Below are 7,363 nucleotides of genomic sequence, written 5' to 3' on the forward strand. Positions count from 1 at the left end.
TAAGACCTACTGTACTTATTATGCCTTCCTCTCAAATCCTGCTACTGCTTCACATATCACTTTCCCTGTATCTGCAGCTGTCCTCATTTCTCCTTGTAAATCTCCAGAGCACCTTTGTTTCTTGCACTCTCCTCTGGGTGCCTTTCACCCTGGCTTGGGAAGTCAGTCCCTGCATTTCCCATGCATTTGCTTCTCAGTTTTGTTCATCCCTTGCACTCTTCCTCTGACTGTGCATAGAGTTTGTTCCACCTGAGCTTCAGTTTTGGCTTGAAGGCCCAGAGCAGGGAAGGAGGATCAGCTTCAGCATCAGGAAGAGCAAGACAACAAGTCACAGGCCTACGTGAGAGTGATACGCAACTGTTCACATCCAGCCGGCTGTCAATGTCATCTGATCAGCTAGAAAATCCCAGAGGGTGTGGATTAGCATGAGTGACAGCTGAGGTGGGGTATTCTTTGCATTGGAAAGTCAGGAAGCACGGACTTCTTGCAAATGGAGCATTTCTGCAGAAATGTCTGCATTTCTACAAAGCTTTCAGCAGAAATACAGCTTGGGGTAGCAGCCTTTGGAACAAGGGAAGGCTCATGTGCTTAGCTAGAGTGTAAAAGATCTGATATCAAGCCCCTTGTCCCCTAAAGTGGGAACAAATCTGTGTCCCATGTACTGTGAGGGGTTATGTTCCCTGTTGTGTTGTTGGTGCTCAGTGAGTGGAAGGACTGGGTTTCCTTTTGGTGCCCAATTGAAACACTTCAGCCAGAGTCCTAAGCAACCTAACAGCACATCTGTGTCCTCTTATAGCTCATATTCACAGGAACTGCCTGTACCCTCAGAGACCAGAGGAATGAAGACTGCATCCCCTGGAGGGTGAGTCTGTGGGAGCTGCAGGAACATGGCAAACCCATTTCAAACCCAGGACTAGGGGACTTAGCCACTAGCAACCTTATTCCCTCCTCAAAGTTTCATTCCCTACCACAAGACTCCAAGAGCCACAGTCTTGAACCCAGGGCAGGCCAGCTTGCTAAACAATATTGCACTGAGGACAAGAGCAACCCTGGTTTATTTTTCTCACATGTAAAACCAGCACAACTGTTCCCCAACAACTGCAGGGGAGTCTTGGCAGATGCAGCACAGGACTTACCAGAGGACAAGCTAAAGGTAACTGTGAGGCTGCTCTGCAAAAGCACTTTAATTGCTTTTGACACTGCGGACTAACTTCATTAAGTTAGTCTGCTGCGAGTGGAATTGCCTCACATCTTGCCTTCAGCTGGACTTTCATAGTAGGACATCAGAGATGTCCTCAAGGACCAGAAGATGCTTAGCAGTGCTCAGTATATCTGGCTTGTGTTGAAAAGAATAAAGTAACAATTTTCCTTGAGGGGCCTAAGCACCTCCAAAGCTAGACACTCCCATTACTTCTTTCCAGAAAACAGAGAACTGTTTCATCAGCCCAAGTACTCCACCATCTACATTCACTGCCTTCACCCAATTATATCTCGTTAAGCTGGCAGAGTAACCTCAGTATGTGTAGGGGAAGGGAATATCCTTGCTGCATGAACATAGAAGGCAAAACCTGAAACACTGACAAACCATCTGGCAGCATAAAGGACACAGCACACTTCCATCATTTTGCCAGGCTCAGGTCCGAGCTCCCTTGCTCTGGATGCTGTTACCTACAGTAACTAATGCAGGTGTGGGTCCTGATCATGAGAAGATGAAGATGGCGTAACCACCACTTGTGTGTCCAGAAATGTACCTCAGACAGAGTCTTTCTTTGCAGCAGTCATCACTATGTCCCACAAGAGCTCAGGCCTTGCTAAAACCATGCTGGCAAGAGGACTTGGAAGCAATTCCGTGTGAAGGCTTTGCTATCAATTTGGAAATTTTCAGCCCTTGGGTATCTGCAGTTATTACTGTGACCTGCAAAATGACAAAGCTGTGACAGAGATCTTTCTGGTGAGACCACACTGGAAGAGCTGCTTCACCAACCACATGCACATGGGCAATGTGAGCTGATGGAAAGGGCCCCTCCAGCTCCTTCACCCCACTGTAGTCAGTGTGGGTCCAACACTGTATAGACTGACTGCAAGAGTCAGTCCCCTCAGTGCACAGAGGAGAGAAGACATGCTGCGTTGCAAAAAGGACCAGGTAATTACAGGAGCTGCAAAGTTTTGTGCTTTTTTCCTTTTTTTTTTTTTTTTTTTTAATGTAGTATCTAGCTCTCAGGTGAGAGCAGCTTATTTATAGGCATACTTGTGCTACAAAGCATTCAAATTCATCAGTTAATCTAGGATCCTATTACTTATACTTTCATATGAGCATATAACAAATACTGTGAAGACAAAAGCAAAAAAAATCAGTGAGTGCAGCTGAATCAGGAAAGATTTTGAATTGTCTTAATGATACTGCAACAATGAGAACGCCATCTTTTATTTCTTGTCCCCTCATTATGAAATAAGTAGTTATGTCCTGAAAATTATCAGGCTCTGAAAAGTTAACAAATATTTGCCTGAATGACAAAATTTTCATGACAGAACATTGTCCTGAGAACAGTTATTATGCAATATGTTTACAGATAGCTTTGACAACAAACTGAAAAAGCTTTCTAATTTAGTGCTCATCATTAATTACCAACGCTTATAAAAAAATCTTGAGCATCATGGTCACAACACTTGATGCTTTCCTAGATCTTTAAGCACTTCATTAAAATAACTATTACAACTCAGGAATGCAAAGCAGTCTAAGGTGGCTGTTGCTGTGCAGATCTAGTGGTAACTCCAGAAGGGAGTGGCTTTTTCAGAGAGTGATTTTTTATCAGAGTTTTTTACTTTTTGCTGCAGGGATTATGTAGGAGCAGCTGCAGCTCTCCACACTTGAGATGTCTGTGCAAATTTATTTAGTTTCTGAAGTACTAAAATATGCTTTTCCTCCTTTTTTTGGGGGTGAGGAGGTGGAGCAGGGACAGACTTTCAGCTATTTGGTTCTGTTCCAGACTGTTCCTGGTGAAGCCTGTCTCAGAACCCCTCCTGGAGAACCCTTGCATGTCTGCCCATGATAAATAACAACTCCCATGATAAACTTAGGAAAGAAGGCAGATGTCAGATTTTGCTGAATTAGTCCAAACTGTCTATTCTCCCCCATCCAGGGCCTGATCCCATTATAACATTTGATTCTTGAGGTTGGTGTGCAAGTGAGAATTACAAAAGTAAATGTGGCAAGGGATTTCCAGGTAACCAAACAGGCATCTCTGCACTTTTTCAGAAGCTTTTTACACTTCCCTTTCTGGTGATTTTGAGTTAGTTCTCACTGCTAGTTTATTCTCATAATCAAAACAATTATGGAATGGGAGCACTGTGATAACAGCTTTCTAAAAACTACACAAAACCCCCCATTGCTTTTCTGCAGCATCCCATGAAGAGCAATGTTCACCAAGACACCCTCATTTCAATTGCAAATCTTAAATGTGACAATTTTTTAGAATGTGTGTGAGATTGCACATTTAAATGAGAGCTGGGTTAAAGCTGGTATAAAACTGGTACTATTATCCTCCTGATGCAATCACTGGATTTGTGTTGGCGTGGTGGGAGAGGGTGAAAGACTCCTTTTTGTGGAGCTCCCAGACTCCACTGCCATATTTATAATTGCACAGCTCCCACGTCAGCAATGCCAGTGGTTTCTTGTCCCTCTGGGTCAGAGATGCCTTTCTGACTCCATCCCTGCCACAGGATGCACACCTTGTTTTCTGGCACTGTTCTGCCTTCTATCAGCTAACTCTGTAACCACCACCAAGGAAGCAGTTATACAAGTATGGTTTTATGCTGTGCCAGAAGGGAACCAGCTCAAGCTTTACCCCTGGCTCTGCCACATGCTTCCAGTGAACTGCAAGCAGTGAGGATGTTCTCAGACATGGCCACTAATATTGTTTCACTAATTTTTCTGACAGCTGGAGCCTGATCTTTCCAAAGCATTGTGCTTTCTGAAAAGCTGCCAACAGTGATTGGATAGAGCAGAGAAAGGTGCTGATGCTCAAGCCCTGAGTGTATGAGGGAGAGGCTTTAGAAGGTGGTAGCACATTTACAAGTGGTCACACTTGGTCCATCTTCTGTGGGAAGGGGCAGGAACACCTGCAGTTACAGAAGAGGACATATATATGATGTAAGTCAGGGTGAGGGTGTCTCCTCTTTTGGTCACCATCTCACTCTTGTAGGTACCAATGGAGATTCCCAGCTGAAATCCTCTGCCTCAGCCATCAGATAATTTGACCACAGCCATCACATAACTTGGCAATAGAACCCATTTTTCAAATCACATATAAACGAGTGACACAAACTAGTTTATGTGACTCATGCTCTCTGAAAAAGCACTCTGTAAACATTTTTTATGGTTAAAAATTATTGTAATCTGTCAATTACAGCATGCTATGCAATGGGGCACAAATGTTCCACATTTCTGTCATTTGTCACACATTGCTATGGCCTGTGTCACACACTGGCAAAGCTGTAAAGGTTGAGAAGTTCAGTTATGTCATGAGAGTATGAATGCATAGCAGGCAGTGTCTTCACAAAAAGAGATTTTGAAAACCAGGAGAAAGATGCTGCTCAGCGGGAACAAATGAGTAGAATGAATCAACTATATACACACAGGTGGGGATGAATGACTCTAGGAAAGGACATCTGAGTCATTATGGATCATAAATGGTGGGAAAAAATGAAGCCACAGAAAAGGCATGTGCTGTGCGGTGCTGCATCAGTAAGTCTCTCCTGCAAGAATCGAGACTGCTCTTTAAAAAATGAGAATGTGGACACACTGGGGAGGGTCCAGAGGACAGCAACAATCACCCTAAACATGAGCATGAACATAAACATAAAAGCGTGAATAACATCTGAAATGCTTAAACAGGGCAACAGAAATGATATGCATTTAAACTTTAGATGGTACTCTGGCTTCAGCAGTGCAGCGCATCATTAGGTGCCAAACTCTGCAGTGGGATATAGAATTTTCCTACCCCTGTCAGACACACACTGTTTGTATTTACCCTTTCACAGTTCAAATTCAAATGCGGCTGAGTGCATGGGAGAGGCTAGCCCTCCAGTAGGTCATCCCTTTTCATTTTCAAGGAAGGTTGTTTAGATAGACAAACTGCTCCATGCTTCTTCTGGTAGAAGGATATTAATTAATCAAACCTTGAGTCAATTGCCCTCTTTAACCTTTAAAGTCTTACCTTAAGAGCACTATCACTAGACAATATATCAAAAGGCATTTTGTTTTTAGAGTGTGCTTGTAATGAAAGCGTGGCTCAGTTTTCAGCAGAAATTACTAGTTTGCTTGGTGCAGCTGGTAAAACCATTTGGTTGGCTCAAATCTACTTTACAGACTCAGCAAAAGGACGGTTGTGATATTTCATGAATATGACCTGTGCAACACAGGACACGCAGCTCTTGAGATGGTAGAGGAATTAGTGAGGAGAGAAAAAGATCCTGATGCAATGTTTGGCCAAACATTCTGTGTTTGGATCATGGGGCCTGTGTGTGCACATACATGTGCCTGTGAGCACACGAAATTTTGTGTGGGGATGAGGGGAAAGTAATATTCACAATTCATCAGCTTAGTGTCATTTGGTGAATGCTGGATGTTTATTGCTGGGGATAGAATAGACATTTCCTGTGGGAGAAGACTATTATTGGAGTAATTCCAAAAAGTTTCAAAAATTACTCTATGTGTTTCTGAAACATTCTAGAGGTTTTTAGACATTTGTAACATCATCCAGGTCTTTAATCAATAACATGTATGGGCCTGTTTACATTATATTCAGCCAAACTGGAGACTTTGTAGAACGAGGACAGTTATTTAAAGTCATCCAGAAATCTGGCCTGAAGATCTTGCTATTAAAAAAAGAACTAAAATATGTCATATTGTAACTAAAAAAAAAATTCTATTAAAACCCAGATTCCTGAAGGTGCCATGATTTGAAACCTGTGATCTCAATACAAGGTTATATACAGTCTGTCTTGTCAATTCTAAGTGTTCAAAAATCATGAAATTAGCATGAAAATGAAAATCTCTCCTAAAATGACACATTCGTTTTTGGCCTCTGCACTTTTGAACTTTAGCTGCTCAGATTTTCAAGCTTACTTTTGCAATCATCATTAGAAATTAACAAAAAAATAAAACTGCAGAGGAAAGAAGTACAGATTTTTAAGTACATTAAGGAGTGAATGGCCTGATGCTTTGTCAGGAAAGCTCTGAGTACTAAGAGTCTCGCAGTAATAGCCTAAGTGTTGGCCCCTGCAGAACAACTGGTGTCTGTGTGTGAATTTTACAAGACACTGTCCACTGCTTACCTTTTAAGCGCTGCATTGGTGGAATATATCATCTGGCTACAAATGTCTTTTAAGATAATTGTTCTGTCTATCTATGTTTCTGAGTTGCTTTTTATTACAAAGTAGGTATCTCTAAAGAACAGCTGTCTTAATTAATGTTTGCAGATCTTTAGTCAATAGTCATTAGTATTTTTTTACGACAGTTGACCAAATCAGGGCTAAGATCCAACTGACAGCTCACATCATCTACACTGGTTGAATTCACAAAAGTAGGAGCTTTTATTGCCAACCTAGGTAAACAGATGCCATGGGGAAAATGTGCTACTGCAGCAAGACCCATGGCCCTTACCTCCCTTTTGCAGGCAGTGGAAAGAAATGCTGGATTGCATTTTTTGACTTGCTTGCTATTCTTGCTCAACAGGGAGAGGTTTAATGGGAAGCTGTGGACCAAGGCTGCACCCGAAGAATTTGTTTTTCAGGGACAGTGCAACCTTTGTCTAATGCACACGCAGATCTTCAGAGGGATTTAAATACTTAAGTAAGGTGGTTGACACATAAGGAGATTTGCTAAAAGGGTCTAACTCACCCCATGGAGTAAAATGATTCTCCCTTTCCTGCGTCCATCTCATACAGTCTTTAGGGGGAAAAAAAGACAAAGGAGAGTGAACACATTTGTCACGTGTTGGCCATGATTCCTTCTGCATAGGGTCATTTCTACAACTTCATCCACTACCAGCGGGTCCCAGAAATTTGCCACACAGGAGCATCCATCACCAATAGGTGAGCATGTATCTTCCACAGCTTTTAACGTCAACCTCAATGCCATTCTCTCAGTACATCTCACTGTTCTGTGTGTGTGTGTGCGTGCGTGCTGTGGGTCTGGAGTATGTTCAATATGTGAACTTGCTTAATCAAAGAACGAGATAGCCATAATCCTGACCATTGCCAGGTGGGTAATACACAGCAGACTGAAGCCTGTGCCAGGAGGAATTTTGCTTTTGTCCACTCATGAAAAATCTGCCCTGATGTGTTCCTTATCTGAGAGGGG

General features: G+C 42.4%; 1 protein-coding gene and 1 long non-coding RNA gene across 13 annotated transcripts in view; one reads left to right on the forward strand and one right to left on the reverse strand.

Moving 5' to 3' along the window:
- Positions 1-7,363, reverse strand: part of NRG1 (neuregulin 1) — a 497,547-nt gene that overhangs the window by 71,876 nt on the left and 418,308 nt on the right. The window lies entirely within an intron of this gene.
- Positions 6,907-7,363, forward strand: part of LOC113490043 — an 8,079-nt gene continuing 7,622 nt past the window's right edge. The window contains exon 1 of the long non-coding RNA XR_003400132.1: positions 6,907-7,095. This is a non-coding gene — a long non-coding RNA (uncharacterized LOC113490043). The remainder of the gene's footprint in view (positions 7,096-7,363) is intronic.

The sequence above is a fragment of the Athene cunicularia genome (genome assembly GCF_003259725.1).
Source record: "Athene cunicularia isolate RWA chromosome Z unlocalized genomic scaffold, athCun1 chrZ_part2, whole genome shotgun sequence".
Taxonomy (NCBI): Eukaryota; Metazoa; Chordata; class Aves; order Strigiformes; family Strigidae; genus Athene; species Athene cunicularia.